This window comes from Schistocerca nitens, chromosome 6 (genome assembly GCF_023898315.1).
Source record: "Schistocerca nitens isolate TAMUIC-IGC-003100 chromosome 6, iqSchNite1.1, whole genome shotgun sequence".
Lineage (NCBI taxonomy): Eukaryota > Metazoa > Arthropoda > Insecta > Orthoptera > Acrididae > Schistocerca > Schistocerca nitens.
The window spans coordinates 712,751,583-712,772,203 of NC_064619.1; positions in this window are offsets into that span (position 1 = coordinate 712,751,583).

A 20,621-nucleotide genomic window follows, 5' to 3' on the forward strand; every position below is an offset into this window, starting at 1 on the left:
TTCGAATACTACTTCCGAATTTTCTTCATGTTCACCTAATAAAATAATTTCGTTATTATTTCCAATGAAAGAAAATATTTTTTCATTAATTTAATCTTCAATTTATAACTCCCTTTAAAAATTTTTTTTATATTTTTGTTGCTCTAAGCTTTTTGGGTAAACATACAAATGATTAATTTTTTTCCAATTTAACCAGTTAGGTGCTAAAACATAATTATCAATTATTAATGTGGTTTTTCTGTTTCTACTTGGATCTAGAATTGCCCATCGAAAAGGGTTTGGTAAAAAAATACTATGTTAATTTTGTAACTTCTTTACTGGAATTCTTATTTTTAATTCCCAATCTGCCATATATTTACATATTTTTCTGATATAAATGAGTAGAACTGCAATTGAGTAATAATTCTTCTGTTCTGAAAAAGCAATATGAACAATAAAAAAGAAGCATACAAATACGTTTTACTTATTCGTTTTTATTCAACTTTCCTAACTTCAAATATTACTTTGAAGGTGATAAACTTTACTGTGATGGAGAAACAACTGTTGGTCAATATAGTTTGAAAAATTTACAAAAATTTATTCATTAATAAAGTCCAAATATTCATATTATGCAGATAAAATTTAAAATAGGATTGCTATTTAAAATCATAAAAAATTATAAATGAATTTAAAAGAAAATCATTTTGCATGTGTTTAAGATTTCATAACCAAATTATTGAACCCAATAAAAAACTGTTGTTAAAAATGTTCTTAAAATTATTGCATTCAATTTTAATTTGGCTGAGGGAAAGTTTGTAAAACGAAATGATCATTTTCATCAAGAATGTAACAGTATTGCTTCATTTAAACCTAATTCTGAGTTTGGTATCTCAATAATTGATGAACCAAATCATCCTACAAAAATTCCAACTTTCAGTACTACTCAAAATTTAGAAACTACTATAACCGACGAAAATGTAAATTTAATTCACTTCAATGGTGCTAATGTAACATTAATTTTAAAAATGAATTAATGCATTTTTTCATTAGCAAATCATGAAACATATCAAAAGTTATCGCTTTTACTCATTTCCTGTTAATGAGAAAACAAATTTTTTTAAATCATGCTAACAAGGAAACTTAAATTAATATTAATGTTGGTGATGATTATATTCATTCTAATTTTTCTCAACTTTATATTTCTTTTGATGTTATTCAGACAGATGGAACTGAGTTTTCTGCATATGATTGTGAAGCAAATATTAAATTAATTGGTAATTATGTTTGAAAATTGTCTGATGTCATTACCTTTAGAAAGGAAATAATATTTTATCTAGAATTGAACATCCATGTATTTCTTCTTCTACTCATATTTGTTTAACTTCTTTACTTTCAAAGGAAGTAAATATGGAAGGACATATTCTTAATAATGGAAATATTGAAACTAAACTTAAATAAGTTCTTTACCCATTATAATTATTAGGTGGGTTTTTAAAGATAAGGAATTTATGTTTAAAGGTGATTTAACTGTTAAATTTATTTGGAGTTCTAGAAAATTTCAAGAACATTCTATTCTTTGTTGGGCTACTAATAATGATAATTCTGATCTTTCAAAAGATGGTTAATTTTTGTTAAGAGTCTGGATATTCGTGTACCTGTTTTTAAGTATGGACCAGAATATTCACTTGAATTAGAAAAAGAAAGACTTAAAAATCAAAAAATTCCAATTTCTTTCTTCAAAGTTCAATTGCTGGGTTACAGTGAAAAATAAATTATGAACTAGATATCACTAATTACTATAATGCTACACAATTTGATATGCCTCACTTTATTTAAGTTGTTTTCCCAACTAATCGAAAGAATAATCAATTACTTAATTCTACTTTTTTTGACCAGGTCAAACGATAAAATATCTATGTTAAAAATGGAAGACATGAAGTTTTTCCATCAGAATTGTAGAATCTTGATTCGCCAAATAACGTTTTGAAAGCTTGTGATTCTTGTAGAGATTTTAAACGAAGAACACAATTAAATAATGATGTAAATGTAATTCCTTTTAATTTTATTCAGAATTATCCAATTTATGTAATTGATATGACTAGAAGAATGAATGTTTTAACTAATCAAAAACAACAATGCAATTATGTGCATCCTTTAACGAGAATATTCAAAATTATACTATTGTGTATGTTATTATGTGTGGTAAGAAGAATTAATTAAATCAATGAATTTATTTAATGAATGAAAAATTAAGAAAAGTTAATGAGCTTTTCTCTTTTTGTTTTCATTTCCTTTCCAAATAGTTTTGTAAAACTTGAGAAGATAAAAATTAAAACTTTGGTTCTTCAGAAAATTAAAATGTTATCCAAACCTTTTTCCAAATGTTTTGCTCTTGTTTCATTGTTTAAATTTTTTCATTATAGATAAAAATGTGCATGAATTGTGACACTGAAAATCTATTACGTGAACTTAACTATTGTGATTATGTTTGCTTAGAAGTGTTGAATAAATTGTTAGATGTTAAGAAATATAAATCATATGTAATTTCTAAAACTGAAATTTTACCTAGTAACTTTGGGGATAACATTTTATTATTTTTTAGATGAATAATACAGAGTTACTCTTTCACATCGATAAACTAAAATCTTTAAAAATGATGATGATAAATTAGATAAACTTGTAAATTTACATTTTGTTTATTGAGGTAAAAAAGTAAATAAAGATTGGCCAATTAATGATATTTAGTTTGAATAAATTTTAAAATTTTATACTATGACTGAAGTCCCAAAGAAACCAGGGACAAAGTGGACTGAGGACAGAAGGAGACTCTATTGAGAAAAAATAATAGGACTGTGGAAGATCAGAAAGAATGCTCAAATACTGATGGTGAAACAGACAATTTTCACAGCAGAGTACGGAAAATCATTTGTTTCCCTGCAGTCAGTTTTAACAGAAAACCTGAACATAGTTTTTTTAAACAATTATATAACCTATGTCTGTCTGAATTCACCATCTGTACAACACTTACTGAACTGGTCACCTTTCAATTCATAAGTCGATAACATTAATTTTTCCAACTTTGTGACTCATTAAAACAATGTGTCAGAGTGTGGATTGTACATATTGTGGGCAACTGACTACCAATTTTGCTGTTCAGGGACACCTCACAACTTGCCCTCACTGCTCCACTTCCATATTTCTCTCTCCTATCCTCCAAGGATCTCTGCAGGTCCACTACATACCTTGTGAGATTAGTACTGTGAGAAACAAAGGAGTCTGGAAGAGAGCCTCTGGAGAAAGTAAAGCTGTGAGAGTGGTCATGAGTCACACCTGGATAGCTCATTAGGCTGGGTAACAGCCTGCTGTAGACATGGAACTGAGTTCAAGTCTCGGTCCAGCACACAGTTTTAATCTGCCAGGAAGTTTCATATCAGCGCACACTCCGCTGCAGAGTGAAAATCTCATTCTGTCTCTCAGCTGTTTCCAAGGAATAAAAAAAATTGCAAGATCATCTGCAAAAGCGAGACAATCATTTTCAAGATTTTGTCTCTTTTAACCCAGCCTGACACCATTTTTAATTCCTTGGTTTTCCAGTTCTTTGCACCACTCATGAATCACCTTCTCGAGGGCACAGTTGAAGAGCAGAGGTGAGAGCCCATCTCGTTGCCTCACTCTTCTTGTTGTTTCTGTTGTGAAAATTGAAATACAATAGCGTAAAGAAGTTATTTTGAGTTCAGAAAGTTTAGTGATCCCCAGTGTTCCTGCAGAAAAAGAGCTCTGCCAATAAGTATCCACTGCCACATTAGTGACCCAAGACGCTACTCTTGAAGATTTAATTAAACTTAAATGGATTTCAAAAAGGTGTATGACTCGATTGATGGTAAAACCCTGATCAGAATTCTAGAAGAACTTGGCCTAGACAAGAACACCAAAGCGATAATCCAGCAAACACTAACACATTCGAGTATAGTACTATACCAACTCATTAATGTGCTGTTACATCTTGTACATAAGAATAATGCTCATGAAGGACTTCTCCCTCCACCCAACAAACATCTAGGGCACATAATTGGGGAGCTGGGATGATTATGTGGCATCATTGTGGATCTTTAATATAACTTTAATCGAAGATGTTATGCTCTTTAGCAGGATGAATTTAAAAGTGCTTACATTCCCTACATAACAGTTCTGCAGAGAGTTTTTCGCTATTTGCGGGGCTGTGCAGCGTCTAAAATAACTTACAAAAGGCTGAAATCGAGACTTCACGAATGGTAATATGCATACATAGTCTCTACATGTACGTGTTTAGAGCTGTCAGCGGAGGATGGTTGTGGTTGAATGCATAACTTGCTAACTGTTCGTCAACATATTACAGTGCTGGCGATGCGTTCTCTGTAGATACGGGGACAGGGAACTCTAACATTTCATGAGGCCAAGTGCATTCGACACACTGTCAAATACCAAATAACTTATTACTAGGATAAAAAATACACGAAATCTACAGTTTGTAGACGTCCTGACATGGTTGTAGGGACATATCAGAGTTGGAAGGTATAAACAAAAGTAGCGAAGATTATCTGATAAGAAATAATAGATTATGGGAAAAAATATCACATTAATAGTAGAAATGAACTCTGTACACATGTCAGCTCCCTGTTGCAGATCCCTACATGGTGGAGTGGAAGTCAGATGAATGTGTAGAACTGTGCAGACCTTGAGTTTCCATCAAGTGCATCGCTACATGAGTCTGCAGACAAGCTCTCTGATGTGTCATAGCTGTACATGGATTTGTTTCCAGACTACGAGTTTCCAATCTGTACCACTTGTTGAGTCTCATCTAGGTACAAGGTGAGTGTTACTATACTTTTCGTGACTTTCCTATCCAAAATGCATGCATGTAGATCTTGGGGAAGAGGGAATTCTTAGGATATTTTAGTGGGCTGGTGTATAGGACATGCAAATATCCTCATATAAAATCAAACACCGCATGGGTATGGCTGCAATACGACCACAAACATACGGAAAAATATCAAAGAAAATCTGAAAAACGAGATAAAATCGGTAAAAATCGAGGAATACCTGATATAATACCGAAAAATTGATGGGAACTGCGCAAAATCGAGGGACATACGACGAAATGTGTAGAATCGAGAAAAAACTTCCAAATTACATAAACTGACAGAACAAATATAAAATTAGAGAAAAAGTACCACGAAATTCAGGGAATTGAGATGGGTTGGGGGTACCTGGACACTCAAGATCGAAAAAAGCTTATAAATTATGCTCTGGCTGCATTCATTTTTAACTTCTCCTCCGCCTATAAACCACATGGGTTTTCATAACTTATACTTGAACAAAGGTGATGTAAGTATTATACAAAGGCGCTATACTAAAGCAGGAGAAAGATATGTATCTCAATCCATAACTGTGTTCTCACACATGCAGTCTAATATAAATACTACCGAATCACGGTTGGTTCTCACAGAAAATATTATTCCTTAAGTATTAAGGAGAAGAATCAATGCATTTATCAGATTTAAGCCATTCCCTACAGTGTTATATAGGAGAATGGAGCGATGTCATATATATCACCTTTAATAGGGTGAGGTTGTGTACTCGAGAGATGGGGTGTCAGGACGAAATTGCTGTATCATCCTACACATGCGCAAAACTCACTAAAATCAAACCAGGACTTCCCTGTGCAAGAGGAATACCCCCAGAGCTATGGTGGCGCTATTGTAACCAACAATAAGATTGTTTCATCTCCTTTGGCTAATGATCAAGGCGCTTATTCCCTCATAAGAAGTTGCTGCTTCTCCGAGTACATTTTCGTGCAGCAAGATGTGGGAGTTAAATCAATGTATCAACGCCATCGAAAATATTCATGTCGGTTTTTCCTCGCTCTGTTTCCTAGAGTAACTCAGCCCCATCCATAAAAACCAATACTACTATTGCTAATGATAAGCAAGTCTGATGTGGGAAGTGTGTTTGAGGCTTCATAAACTTCTGACTTAAAAAGACGTATAAAATCCATTAATTTCTTAAGAGAAAGATCAGCAGTCCCCTGACTTCATTCTAGTTGGTTATAAGCAGCTCTAGCGGTGGTTACACACTGACATTGCCTTCCTAGGACACCGGAATAGTGCAGAAGGAAGTAGTTTTAACATTTTAAAGTTTGTCACCATGATGATTGGGGTAAGGAACTTGCAGGGTGGTTGTATATCTGATGATGGACAAATATATGTTGCATTCGAGTATTAAGATCACTGCATTTGGCATGACTAATACTTCAGAAACCATATAGCTTCAACAATATAGCACTTATAGATGTAGAACCGTGTAACCATAGCAGAGTCTTTTGATGCTCTATGATCATTTCTCTCATGCCAGTACTTTCCTGGTACTGCCTTCAGACAGTGGAATAATGCTTCAGAATTGATAGCATGGTTGATTTACATGAAATGTTTCAGACTCCATCGTTCTGGACCTGTATCATGTATGAATCACATATTTCTTCTTAACCATCTTTTATATCACCACAACACTATCATGTCTACTGTACACCAATAACAGGTGCTACCCTCCTTGACATGTATGCATCTGAAGAGATCTCATGCATTTGAATGGATTCCTTGGGTAAGACTGGTGTTGGAGGTTTGGTCAAGGCCAATGGGAAAGGGATCTGTCAATTTCTGGTTTTATCCTATGAATATGAGGATACTTTGTTACGTCTGTCACACAGGGCAAAATGGCCAATCGTAATTGAAAATTATACACTATGATCGATGTGCTGGAAACATGTAGATAACTTAATTACATCGGTATAGGATGCTGTCTGGTATACTTTGGTGTGTATGGCCATATGGAGGTACTGCACAGTCATCTATCTGCACTCGCAATCTGGTATATGGTACTTGCAAAGCAACGGAGGGGTGCTTTAGCGGTGATAAAGCGATTAGCTGACGTTGAAATATCGGAACAACTGGTAAAATTGCTAAAATTACTCATGCTGTCAACTGCAGTATGTATTACAGTACATTGTCCCATATCAATGGTGACTTTCCTGTCTGATCCGTCCCCTGGTATGCTGCTGATTACCATATAGTGATCACTTGGTTGATATGGGTGAAAGCCTTGGCGGAGCATTGGATATCTGCTACTCGTTGCTGTGGAGCATGAGGTTAAATATAGAGATCATCTTCAGACAGTTGTTTACAAGCATATCTCAATGCTGTAGACTCATCCTATTTCCATATGCTGCGATGCACTCCACATGTTTTTTTCTTTTCATCTCGAAGATAACCTTACCTTTTTTTATTTCTACTACCTTGGGCGTGTTGTGAACAGTAATCATGTATATGATTGGAAAATTAGGATAAACGCTCTTCAAAACAGAACACTGAGACAGCGGCTAACCCGTTGCTGTTGAGGATGAGATTATTTGTATATACCTTCGCATAGCTGTTGGAAAAGCTCTACAGTGCCGAAAACTCTCCCAGTTTGCATATGTTGCGATATCTTCCCATTTTTGTTACTGAGTAACTTTGCCTCTGTGTTTTACCTCTACCAACCTGTGTGTTGTTGGGGCTGCATGGTTTACATCATACCGTGTTCAGCTTTCTGTAAGAGCCAGTGGATCGAAACGTGCTAATGCCGGTTTAGCACCTGGCACAGACCTTGAAGTCGTAGTAGAAAGACAAAATGTATGGCGGTGCACAAAGCTGTAGTCATGCACTGCTTGGATGCATTACAGCCGAAAAAACAATGTATTAAACGTCTTATGAATGAACAATACAGGAACCCTCTATCACGACTGATACTCTGGTCTTCCTCCAGTGCCATTGACAAAACATTACACAGGTCTGTGGAAGCAACTTCGACCGCTGGTCACCTGCTCCAATGGAGCGACACATGTTTATGTAATATGCTCGATGTCGACACACAAATGGTATATGTTTTTCGGTATATCTCTAAAGAGAGATACAGAAAAACCTTGTAGGGGGTTCTATTAAATGGAGAGCTGTAACTGGTTAAAGTCAGAATGCTGATAGTTTTCTCAAAACTACACCAATTTTGCTTACAAAACTAATATCAGTCTGTTATATCTGTGCTCATGGGATCATGACTGTTTTTATTATTCTCATCACAATTGCATGTTTAAAAACAGGTGTTACATCAAGTTCTATGTTATATCACACTTCGTAATTTCTAATTATAAAGTAGACACAACTTGAATTATAGCTCATTTTGGAACCTACAAATGATAGTTTCTTCCCCAACATGTGTGGAGATTGTGTGAAACAGGCTGTGATGGTCAAATTGCTTACGAACTATAATGCAGTAATCTTCTGTATGATAGAATGTTTACAGACACAACAGCAGAGGTGAGTTACGGATCTAAATGTCAAATGTTAGTACACGGACAGTATTTCATTTTGATGTATCACAGGTGAGAGGGCCACGGTAACATTTTATAGGAGGTTGTAGTACAAGACAGGCTCTGACAATTTGTTGCGTAAACAGATGATATGAAGCGTTCTCTTCCTGACTTTTGTCTATCTGTGACTGATTTCTGCAGACTGGAGATAATTATATCAATGCCACCAGAAGGGTCTCTTACTACATCACCTGTGGCAAGACAGAACAGGCCTGTGTCCCTTCCAGTGGCAGGGGGGGAGAGTAAGACTGCCTCTAAGATGATTAATTCGTGAGCGCCTATCTAGGACACAGCTGCAACTGCCACTCACTATGCTATCTATAGGGACGACTGTTTTGCCCAGTACATGCGTATATTATGAGCCGTTGATTACGAGTGCTGGTTTTTTTTCATGACAACTTCAATGTGCAATCAGAACAGTGAAGCATTTTTCATCAGTTGTGATAGTGCGTATTGGCTTTGATTACATGGGCTTCAGTGCAATTGTCAACTGGGCACCTGTAGTGAATGCTGACGCCAAATAGCGACAGATAGAGTCCTCAACTGTGTGTTTACAGGTAATACACTTATCAAACTTCTCTTTGCCCAATACGAGCATATTGTCAGTTGAATATATTTACCACCTAAAAGTAAGGATAATACCTCCCACTCCAGCCTTTTTTCCTGTCAGCTTGTAGGTGAAAGGTAGAGTTTGAGTGTGTCTGCCACTTGTTTCGAATAGTACTGTGACATTTTTTCCCAGCAGGATAACACCAGTGATAAGGCATCGTCAATTTTTGAACTGTATTCCAATTTTAGACAGTCCCTGCCTACCGCTCTGCATATAGTTGTGTACTTAGGGCCGATCTTATGATTAATTTTGTTATTATTACCGATCTTTACTTCAGATTCCCAACCAAAACAAATAAGGTACACTAACGTAACCTTCCTTTCCTACATCTGGGCAGTTTCCATGTGTTGGAGGGGAGGGTGGTGGTGTACTTGCGCTCTTCATCAAGAAGGGCACCTCCACTTCACAGCTCTGGACAAAGGAATTTCCATCAAGATTCTAAATTCCAGTCAAATATAATATTTCTGCTTATAGGGTAGGTGGGTGAGGGGGAAGAAATGGGAGGGAAGAGGAGGGATGGAAGGGAAGCGGAGGGACATGGGGGGGCAGGGTCCCACGTGGCGGCTGAGGAAAGCACATGACTTCATCCAAGTGAGGGTGGGAGGACGTGGGCTTGGAGAGTGTTTAATGAACCGATCAATTTAATTGAATTGCATATCAATTTGATATTAAAAGTGGGATCAGAGCTCCATGTTCCTGCTACTAATGTTTCATATATAAAATTTGTTTTGGTAGCTCAAAACAAGCAAAAGTCTTGTAACTGCATGTACATTACAATAACATAATAATTTCAACTCAAAATAACTTGTATTTTACTTACATATGAAGCACTCATGCATTAACTTCCTGGTTTGTGATGCTGTTTCTCTAGAATAATCATAACAATCCAGAGTACAATTTTAGAGTTCCAAACGCTTCACTGCCTGACCACCCGATGTCAGGTCTGTCTCGCCACAATAGGCAATACAAAGTGCAGTTGTGACATATGGTGGGAAAAAAAAATAAAGGTGTGAAGTCCAGTATACTGGACCACAGGCCTCAGGAGGGTACTATTTATGCTATCATAACGTGTGGTGTAGTGACTGGAGAGTGTAATTAATCTTAAAACTCCATATTTAAGTATGTAAGAGGGCATATACGAGGGCGGTTCAGAAAGTAACCTCCGATTGGTCACAGTGCGGGTTGTGGGGGGAGTAGCGACGCCATCTGTGCGTTCACGCACTCAACAGGTCAGTCGGCATCAAGCCGTGGTCGAGTGAACGTCGTACCTGCGCTAGTTTAGTTTTTGTGGCAGTTTGAAATGTGTGCTGCAATAGAAAACCCCGCCAAATGTGAAGTACGTGCTGTCATAAGGTTTTTTACAGCCAAAGGACATTCTGCAGCAGCTATTCATCGAGAGCTTTGTGCCGTGTACAGACCAAGAGTTATGAGTGAAGGAGTTGTCCGTGAATGGGTACGTTTATTTAAAAGTGGACGAGAAAACGTTCATGATGAAGAGAGGAGTGGTAGACCATCATTGGTGACTGACGAACTCGTTCAGACAATTGATGCAAAAGTTCGTGAAAATCGACGTTTCTCAATGTCGGAGTTGTCTACTGGTTTTCCACAGATTTCTAAGACTCTCTTGTACGAGATAGTGACAGCAAGAGTGGGTTACCGTAAGTTCTGTGCACGATGGGTGCCCAAAATTCTTACCGACCACCACAAAACTCAAAGAATGGCCTCTGCATTAGACTTTCTGTCACGTTATGAGGACGAAGGAGAACCATTGTTAAACAGAATCGTGACTGGTGACGAAACCTGGATTAAGTACGTGAACCCTGAGACAAAAGAACAATCAAAGATGTGGGCACATTCAAATTCGCCTACCAAACCAAGAAAAGCCTCGCAAGATTTTTCTGCCAGAAAACTGATGGCAACGGTGTTTTGGGATGCCAAAGGGGTGTTGTTGGTTGAATTCATGGAACGTGGTACGACCATTAATCAAGACGTGTACTGTGAAACAATAAAAAAGTTACGACGGGCAATACAGAACAAACGCCGTGGTATGCTAACTTCCGGTATCGTTTTTTTGCACGATAACGCCCGTCCTCACTCTGCTCGCAGAACAACGGCCCTTCTTTCCTTCAAGTGGGACGTTATCAACCATCCACCTTACAGCCCAGACCTGGCGCCAAGTGATTATCACCTCTTCATGCATTTGAAGAAATGGCTCGGGTCACAGCGGTTTGATGACGACGAAGAGCTCAAAGATGCGGTCACAGGCTGGCTCCAGGCACTAGCGGGTGATTTTTATGCAGAAGGAATTTCAAAGCTTGTGAAGAGATACGATAAGTGCCTCAATCGCTATGGAGACTATGTAGAAAAATAGTGCAAAGATGTAGTTGTAAGATGTATATATTAAAATATTTTTATTTAACTTGGTGTATTTTTTTAAATCAACCGGAGGTTACTTTCTGAACGGCCCTCGTATTATGTTGTGTAAGCCAATAGTGGATTATATACACTGTACATACTGAGTTGCAGTTTCTAACCTTTAGGTCATTGGTTCAACATGCACACTGGCTGTTTAGTGGGAGTTTGCAGCCTGAGTGAATTAAATGAACGCAGAACTGTGTGAAACTTCCTGGCAGATTAAAACTGTGTGCCCGACCGAGACTCGAACTCGGGACCTTTGCCTTTCGCGGGCAAGTGCTCTACCAACTGAGCTACCGAAGCACGACTCACGCCCGGTACTCACAGCTTTACTTCTGCCAGTATCTCGTCTCCTACCTTCCAAACTTTACAGAAGCTCTCCTGCGAACCTTGCAGAACTGCAAGGTTCGCAGGAGAGCTTCTGTAAAGTTTGGAAGGTAGGAGACCAGATACTGGCAGAAGTAAAGCTGTGAGTACCGGGCGTGAGTCGTGCTTCGGTAGCTCAGTTGGTAGAGCACTTGCCTGCGAAAGGCAAAGGTCCCGAGTTCGAGTCTCGGTCGGGCACACAGTTTTAATCTGCCAGGAAGTTTCATATCAGCGCACACTCCGCTGCAGAGTGAAAATCTCATTCTGGCAGAACTGTGTGTTAGGGACGTGTACTTATTGTTTGGTGAAAATACAGTTCAGCTATTTTTCAAACAGTTTGATTCAGTTACGTAGCCAACATGGAGCTGATGAGCAAAACAAATTTGCAGCAGATAAACGGTAAACATTGCTCACTTTCTGCAGGCTAATATTTCAATCAGTTATCCTGCAGCATTTCTTGGCTCAGTTGCACGACTCATCGCCCTATACCAGGAACTGGATTGGTGCCATGTTGCAGAGGTAAGTGAACACAAATAGAGGAAGCATAAGGCAGCTGCCTATGCCCCATGCAAACATTCACATGCTTCACTGAACCATACCTCCGCACCAACATGAGTCTATTACCACCAATTTTTTGATGTCCTCATTTTCTATCCTACCTATGCTTTTGCCACAAATTGTCCTATCCATTATTCCCATTGCATGGAGCCTTTATTTTATTTTCTTTAACAGTATCCACACTGCTGTCTGATATAAAAATCCTTGTATAGTACCGAGCCTTTTGCCTGCCCAGCTAGCCACGCAGCCCAACGCACTGCTTCCTGAGGGGGAAGGCGTGACGGTCACCAGCACGAATGTGCCCGGCGGATTAGTGTCGAGGTCCGGTGTGCCGGCCAGCCTGTGGATGGTTTTTAAGGCGGTTTTCCATCTGCCTCGGCAAATGCGGACTGGTTCTCCTTATTCCGCCAAGTTACATTATGTCAGCGATTGCTTCGCAAAGACAGTCTCCACGTATGCATACACCATAATTACTCTACCACGGAAATATTTGGGATTACACTCGTCTGGTATGAGACGTTCCCGGGATGGTCCACTGGGGGCCGAACCGCACAATGACCCTGGGTTCGGTGTGGGGTGGCGGCGGGGTGGGAGGACTGCTGTGGCCTGTTGTGGGGTTGTGGACCACTGTGGGCTATGGCAGAACGAAGCCTCTCTGTCGTTTCTAGGTCCCCAGTTCGATACACAATACACGTAGCCTTTTTGTAAGTTTGTAGAAATTGTCTTTTCCTTCCTTCCAAACTTTGCGTGATTGTCAACATTATGACAATTGATGTGTCGGCAGCTGGGCCAACACCTTGTAGATCGAAGTGGCTGAAAGTGCACGCTAAACTAACGCAGACGGGCGTGAAGTACTGGAACATGAGACTTATTAATGAATAAGAAGAAAAGTACGTAGCTGGAATAATATACTTAACTTTATTCTCTTGTTGGAATACATCTCTTGAATAGTAGTAAGCTATAAGCACTGATACAAATGGCGCCTTGCTAGGTAGTAGCTATGGAATAAGCTGAAGGCTATTCTATCAGTCTCTCGGCAAAGGAGAGGAAGACTGGGTAGGTCTGGTCGCAAGCTATGTCGTCCGTACAACTGGGGCGAGGTCATGTCCGTGTCTTGTGACCTGCCATGTGGTGGCGCTAGGATTGCGATTACACAGTGGCGACACGCGGGTCCGACATGTACTACAGGACCGCGGCCGATTTAAGTTACCACCTAGCCAGTGTGGTGTCTAGCGGTGACACCACAACAATATTTAAGGTTTGCAAGTTGGTGTCAGGTTAATCATTACCTAGTTCTTCAGCGTCTGCACAGCATGACTCCCTTGCATTTGTTGACAGGATTCTATGAAACTGCACTATATAGTTCAATAATTCGCAAGCAACAGACGATTGCCCCAGTGTTTGCAGTCCTTGTAAAGTGGGAATTTTGCCAGATATCTGATAAAAAAACTGCACAGCTCAGATTTTAATCAGATTTAAAAGCAAAGCAAAGATTCACACTTGCTCTAAATGTTCTGAAATATAAAACTTCACAAAACGCTAAACCATCGCTTCCTACGGTTTCTTTATCAACGAGTTACAAATGGAATCAGTCGACGCTACAAATACTGGGTCTAAGTGTTCGTGGGGATGTATAATTCCATAATCGACTCTGTGCATGCCGTAATTATCGTAAACTTTTCTTCGTGGCTACATACATTGACGATTGTAGAATATTTCTGAATTCTTCAAGTAGTACTACTTTTCGAAGTTTTTAAGTGTGCTTGCGCAAGACAGTCAGTTGGCGCTTTTCTTCAGGTATTTGTCAGTTCAGGCTTCTCAGAATTTCTGTGACGCTCTCTCGTGGAGCAAACAGAGTTGTGACCATACGTGTTGCTGAAATCCCTACACCGCCTATTATTACTATTTGGTATGGGTGAACACAGTGAGCCAATACTAAAAAAAAAAAAAAACTGTTATGCATCTTCCCAGAGTCCTGCCACTGATTGCAAGTCCATTACCTTCTTTATCTATGACAGAGCATAAATGATCGTCTCACTTCACATCCCCACGAACATTTACACCCAGTATTTGTAGCGTCGACTGATTCCATTTGTAACTCGTTGATAAAGAAACCATAGGAAGCGATGGTTTAGCGTTTTGTGAAGTTTTATATTTCACAACATTTAGAGCAACTGTGAATCTTTGCTTCGCTTTTAAATCTGATTAAAATCTGAGCTGTGCAGTTTTTTTTATCAGATTGCACTTCATTACAGATCAATGTCTCATCTACAAAAACTCTGACTTATATTCGATATTGCTTGTCTGGTCATTAATGTACATGATGGACATCAAGGGCACCATATACTTCCACAGAGTATGCCTCAAGTCACTTCCACATCTGTCAGTGACTCTACAGCTATGATAAGATGCTGCTTCCTCTTTGTCAAGAAAACTCAGTCCAATCATAGATTTCTTTTGATATACCATATGACTGAATGGTACTTTGGTTGATAAACATTTGAATGGCCATCTGCAGAGCTCAGTAAGGAGTCAGCCTCCATTGGTGACATGTGAGGAGGTTGCGCATGCTGTTTGCGGACGCAGGAGGAGCTGACTACAGTTCGTTAATAGCTGAAGGTACTTTTAGCTTGCTGTCCAGGTTTCGAGAGGGTGCGTTTCTGGATGAGGTATCGAATATATTGCTTCCCCCTACTTATACCTCCCGAGGAGATCACGAACGTAAAATTAGAGAGATTCGAGCGCGCATAGAGGCTTTCCGGGAGTCGTTCTTCCCGCGAACCATACGCGACTGGAACAGAAAAGGGGGGTAATGACAGTGGCACGTAAAGTGCCCTGCGCCACACACCGTTGGGTGGCTTGCGGAGTATAAATGTAGATGTAGATGTAGATGTAGCTACTGTCAGCCATCTTCAGGTTGCTTCCTCAGGTTGTAGAGGTGGCGGAGAATCTGGCGCATTGCATTGGACACCTCAGGGTCTGCTTGCTTCGCCCGCAGACTCTGATGCAGTGGATCCACTTCACTGCAGGTTGAGTGGCAGGTGGTAAAGCGTTCCCATCACTCGAGGAAGAAAGTCAATGTTGAGACTGGCCATCTGGCCTCGCTGATTCACCCTGTGAGTGGATAAGGTCCAAGCATGGATACGGTGGGAGGGGAGAGGCGGGGTGGGGGGGTTTGCTGGTTATTGGGAGTTCCATGATAGAGATGTTATGGAGGTCCTTAGGGAAATAGCGTTCAGAGCTGGGAAGATACCCGATGTGCACACTCAGTATGTCTGCTGGGCAGCGTCATCCCAGATGTGGAGGTGGCCTTGCCTGTGGCTATAGAGAGCGCAGGGTGCAGTCACCTGCAAGTTGTGGCTCACGTCGGCACCAGTCACACCTGTCGTTTTGGTTGTGGGACCCTCCTCAGTTCACATGGGCGGCTGGCGGAAGTGGTGAGGACTGCTGGCCTCAGGCACGGGATCCAAGCAGAGCTCACAGTTTGCAGCGTTGCACCAAGAGTTGATTGAGGTCCCCTGGTTTGGAGCCGAGTGGAGGGTCGCAGTCAAAGGCTTCGTCGACACTGTGACGATCTTGGCTGCCGATTTCAGGACCTGCGTTATCAGGTGGAGAATTGTAGGACATCTCTTGATAGGTCAGGGATACACTAGACGAAGGAAGCAGCTACTCAGGTAGCGGAGTACTTCTGGCATGTACATGCAGGTGTTTTAAGATAATTGGCAGTTTGAGGTACTGGCATATTCACTAGCCAATATGAAGATAGCAAAATCAGACCCCATTCAGAGTAAAGACACTTCGACTGACAAAATTTTATCAGTAAATTGAGTATTCGTAGCAAAGTTCTAGAATTTACTGCACTCCAGGAAATTTTAGGGACTGAGAGCTGGCTGTAACCCAAAGCAAAAAGCTTTATAATATTTAGTGATTCATTTAACGTTAGTCGGAAAGAGAGATTTTACGCCATAGGAGGGGGAATAATCATTGCAGTCGACAAAAATATTGTCTCCATTGTGGTAGAATTTGAGTGTGGCTGTGAAGTTACCTGGACCCGTATAACAGCTTAATTGCTGGATGCTTTTAACAGCCACCCGAGTCCACTGTGACAGTTTTAGAGCCGCATTCATATAACTGATAAGTCTAGCTGGGCAACTGATCCACCTTCTTCAGTGCCAATGCACAAATACGTTCGACCTCCTGTGGGAATCTCTGAGTAGCCAACCCAAGTATAATGGACAGGAATTTTGGGTAGGTGGGGCTCGGTGCGAGTGTGGACCGGACATGAGGCGTGGCGAGATAGTCAGTGCAGTAGCGCTAACGCTGTGTCCCGGATAGCGCGGTGGTTGCCGCACATGCCTAATAAGCCGTAGATGCCGGGTTCGAGTCCCGGTCCGGTACACATTTTCGCTCGTCACCGCTGATACCGCTTACTGTACCGATGCAGGTGACAGCAGTGATGCCCTTCAATTTACATTTAAAGTTTTAGAGTCATACAAAGAAAGTCTGTGCTCATTTCTCAGTAGCGTGGGAGTACTCATATCGTGCAATATTAGTTGGAGGTGACTTTAATATTTATAGACGAGGACGTATCTGGATTCATTATAGATGGTGCAGACAGGTAATGTTGTGAAGCAATTTTGAACGTGTTTGCCGAAAGCTGTCTTGAGCAGCTACTTCGAGACCCCACACACAATGTAAATATTTTAGATCTTGTAGCTAAAAGCAGACCTGACCTTGTCGATGGTATCAGTATACAGATAGGGATTAGCGATCGTGGTGTCACCCTAGAGACAATAGTCACAAAAGTTAATAAACCAATCAAGAAGGCTAGGAGAGTAGTCTTGCTGGAAAGCGCAATAAGGAGTTGTTATCATCGCATTTAGAAAATGGATGGATATCATTTAGTTCCAGTATGATGGGCATATATGAATTATGGGCGAAGTTTAAACGGATTGTAAATCATTCTTTGGGGAAGTATATGCTGAGAAAGTGGGTTAAGGATGGGAAAGACCGACCGTGATTTAATAACAAAATCCTGGAAACAGAGTGAGGAAGCAAAGAATGTTACACTTTAAGTTTAGAAGAGAAGGCGCAAATTATGACAACGTTACTAGCGATTCGCGTGTCTGTAAAAATATTGATGCTCGATGCATACAACAACTACCACCACCATACCTTAGCAGCAGATCTTGCCAAGAAAATTCTGTTCCTACATAAATCGAAGACTGCTACCCAGTCACCCATCGACCACTCTGGTGCGGCAATGGACGATAGTAAAAGGAAACTGAAGTTTTAAATTCTGCGTTTAAGAAATCGTTCATGCTCGAGAACCGTACAGACATACCATCGTTCCACCATCGCACAGACTCCCGTATAGAGGACGTAGCAATAGGCACCCCTGGCGTCGAGATGCCCCCGAAAGAGTTGGAAACAAGTAAGTCCTCTGGTTCGAGAGGAATCCAAATTCGATTTTACATATTTTTGTGAGTATACTCTACAACATTTGCACCAGACTTAGCTTGCATTTATAGCGAATCTCTCGTCCAGCACGAAATCTGAAGCGAATGGAAAAAAGCACAGGTGACTTCTGTATATAAGAAGGGCAAAATTACAGACCAGTATCCTTACCGTTGGTTTGCTGCAGAATTCTGAACATATTCTCAGTTTGAATATAGTAAATTTCTATTTCCTTGAGGCGGAAAAGCAGCTTTTCACAAATCAGCATGGTTTTAGAAAGCACAGCTCGTCCAAAACTCAGTTTGCCCTTTTCTCACATGATATCCTCCACCACGCACCGTACGGTGGCTTGCAAATATCTATGTAGATGTAGATGTAAAATTACTATACAGATACAAAAAACTTTGGAATTTGGAAAAATAATTAAGAAAACTATACGATCAGCAATATGAATAACAAAATTGCCACTGAGTACTAGATAAGAAGTCTTGGAGCCACTCACATACCTGGGAAACCTGTATACCCTTTCCTGTGTTAACAGTCTGCATTGGTACAACGTGTCAAATGCTTTTCGTGAATCTAGGAATATGAAATCTGCCTGTTCCCTTTATCAATAATTCGCAGTATATCATATGAGAAAAGGGTAAACAGTAATTTTGCGGCTTCGTTATGTACACTCCTGGAAATTGAAATAAGAACACCGTGAATTCATTGTCCCAGGAAGGGGAAACTTTATTGACACATTCCTGGGGTCAGATACATCACATCATCACACCGACAGAACCACAGACACATAGACACAGGCAACAGAGCATGCACAATGTCGGCACTAGTACAGTGTATATCCACCTTTCGCAGCAATGCAGGCTGCTATTCTCCCATGGAGACGATCGTAGAGATGCTGGATGTAGTCCTGTGGAACGGCTTGCCATGCCATTTCCACCTTGCGCCTCAGTTGGACCAGCGTTCGTGCTGGACGTGCAGACCGCGTGAGACGACGCTTCATCCAGTCCCAAACATGCTCAATGGGGGACAGATCCGGAGATCTTGCAGGCCAGGGTAGTTGACTTACACCCTCTAGAGCACGTTGGGTGGCACGGGATACATGCGGACGTGCATTGTCCTGTTGGAACAGCAAGTTCCCTTGCCGGTCTAGGAATGGTAGAACGATGGGTTCGATGACGGTTTGGATGTACCGTGCACTATTCAGTGTCCCCTCGACGATCACCAGTGGTGTACGGCCAGTGTAGGAGATCGCTCCCCACACCATGATGTCGGGTCTTGGCCCTGTGTGCCTCGGTCGTATGCAGTCCTGACTGTGGCGCTCACCTGCACGGCGCCAAACACGCATACGACCATCATTGGCACCAAGGCAGAAGCGACTCTCATCGCTGAAGACGACACGTCTCCATTCGTCCCTCCATTCACGCCTGTCGCGACACCACTGGAGGCGGGCTGCACGATGTTGGGGCGTGAGCGGAAGACGGCCTAACGGTGTGCGGGACCGTAGCCCAGCTTCATGGAGACGGTTGCGAATGGTCCTCATCGATACCCCAGGAGCAACAGTGTCCCTAATTTGCTGGGAAGTGGCGGTGCGGTCCTCTACGGCACTGCGTAGGATCCTACGGTCTTGGCGTGCATCCGTGCGTCGCTGCGGTCCGGTCCCAGGTCGACGGGCACGTGCACCTTCCGCCGACCACTGGCGACAACATCGATGTACTGTGGAGACCTCACGCCCCACGTGTTGAGCAATTCGGCGGTACGTCCACCCGGCCTCCCGCATGCCCACTATACGCCCTCGCTCAAAGTCCGTCAACTGCACATACGGTTCACGTCCACGCTGTCGCGGCATGCTACCAGTGTTAAAGACTGCGATGGAGCTCCGTATGCCACGGCAAACTGGCTGACACTGACGGCGGCGGTGCACAAATGCTGCGCAGCTAGCGCCATTCGACGGCCAACACCGCGGTTCCTGGTGTGTCCGCTGTGCCGTGCGTGTGATCACTGCTTGTACAGCCCTCTCGCAGTGTCCGGAGCAAGTATGGTGGGTCTGACACACCGGTGTCAATGTGTTCTTTTTTCCATTTCCAGGAGTGTATTACAAGCATAATTGATTTTTTATGTTTTCGTAGTGGAGTGGCATTGGTGTCTCATTTGTAAATTGTCCCATCAGTTTTTTTACAGTTCGTACGAACGGTAAGTAGTTGGGCAAACTGACAGCTGGCACTGTGAGGAAGCTGTAGGCAGCGGCGCCTGTCCGGCCAGAATTGCTGTGCGGCGGGTTGTTTGGCGGCCCCTGCAGGCGCTCTGTCCAAGTGACACCCTGCCGAAGGAAACGCACTCAAGATCTAGAGACGGGTCGAAAGCTGGAAAATATGCTATAGGGTACTGTAATGTGGGAATGAAGGTCCATATTACCTAACAGATGTTGCTATCTTTCGTAAGAGCAGTGTTACTGCTGGTTGGTAAAGGAATGAACTGAGGTGGTTTTTTCATTATCTTTAATTAAAAATGAACTGATAACATGATTCAGGTCATAGTTTTGTGATAATATGTGGATAATGCTACTAATATCACATTGTAATTAAACACACATACTGTCAATGTACTGCAGACACAGATGTAAATTTAGTCTGACATAAGAACTGTAGAGACATTGTAACCTCTAATCACACAGTTTATCTTCTTTGTTCTCTTTTTTGATCATCAGTCTTCTGATTGGTTTGATGTGGCACACCACGAATTCCTGTGCTGCTACAACTTCTCCATCTCAGAGTAGCACTTGCATCCTGTGTTCTC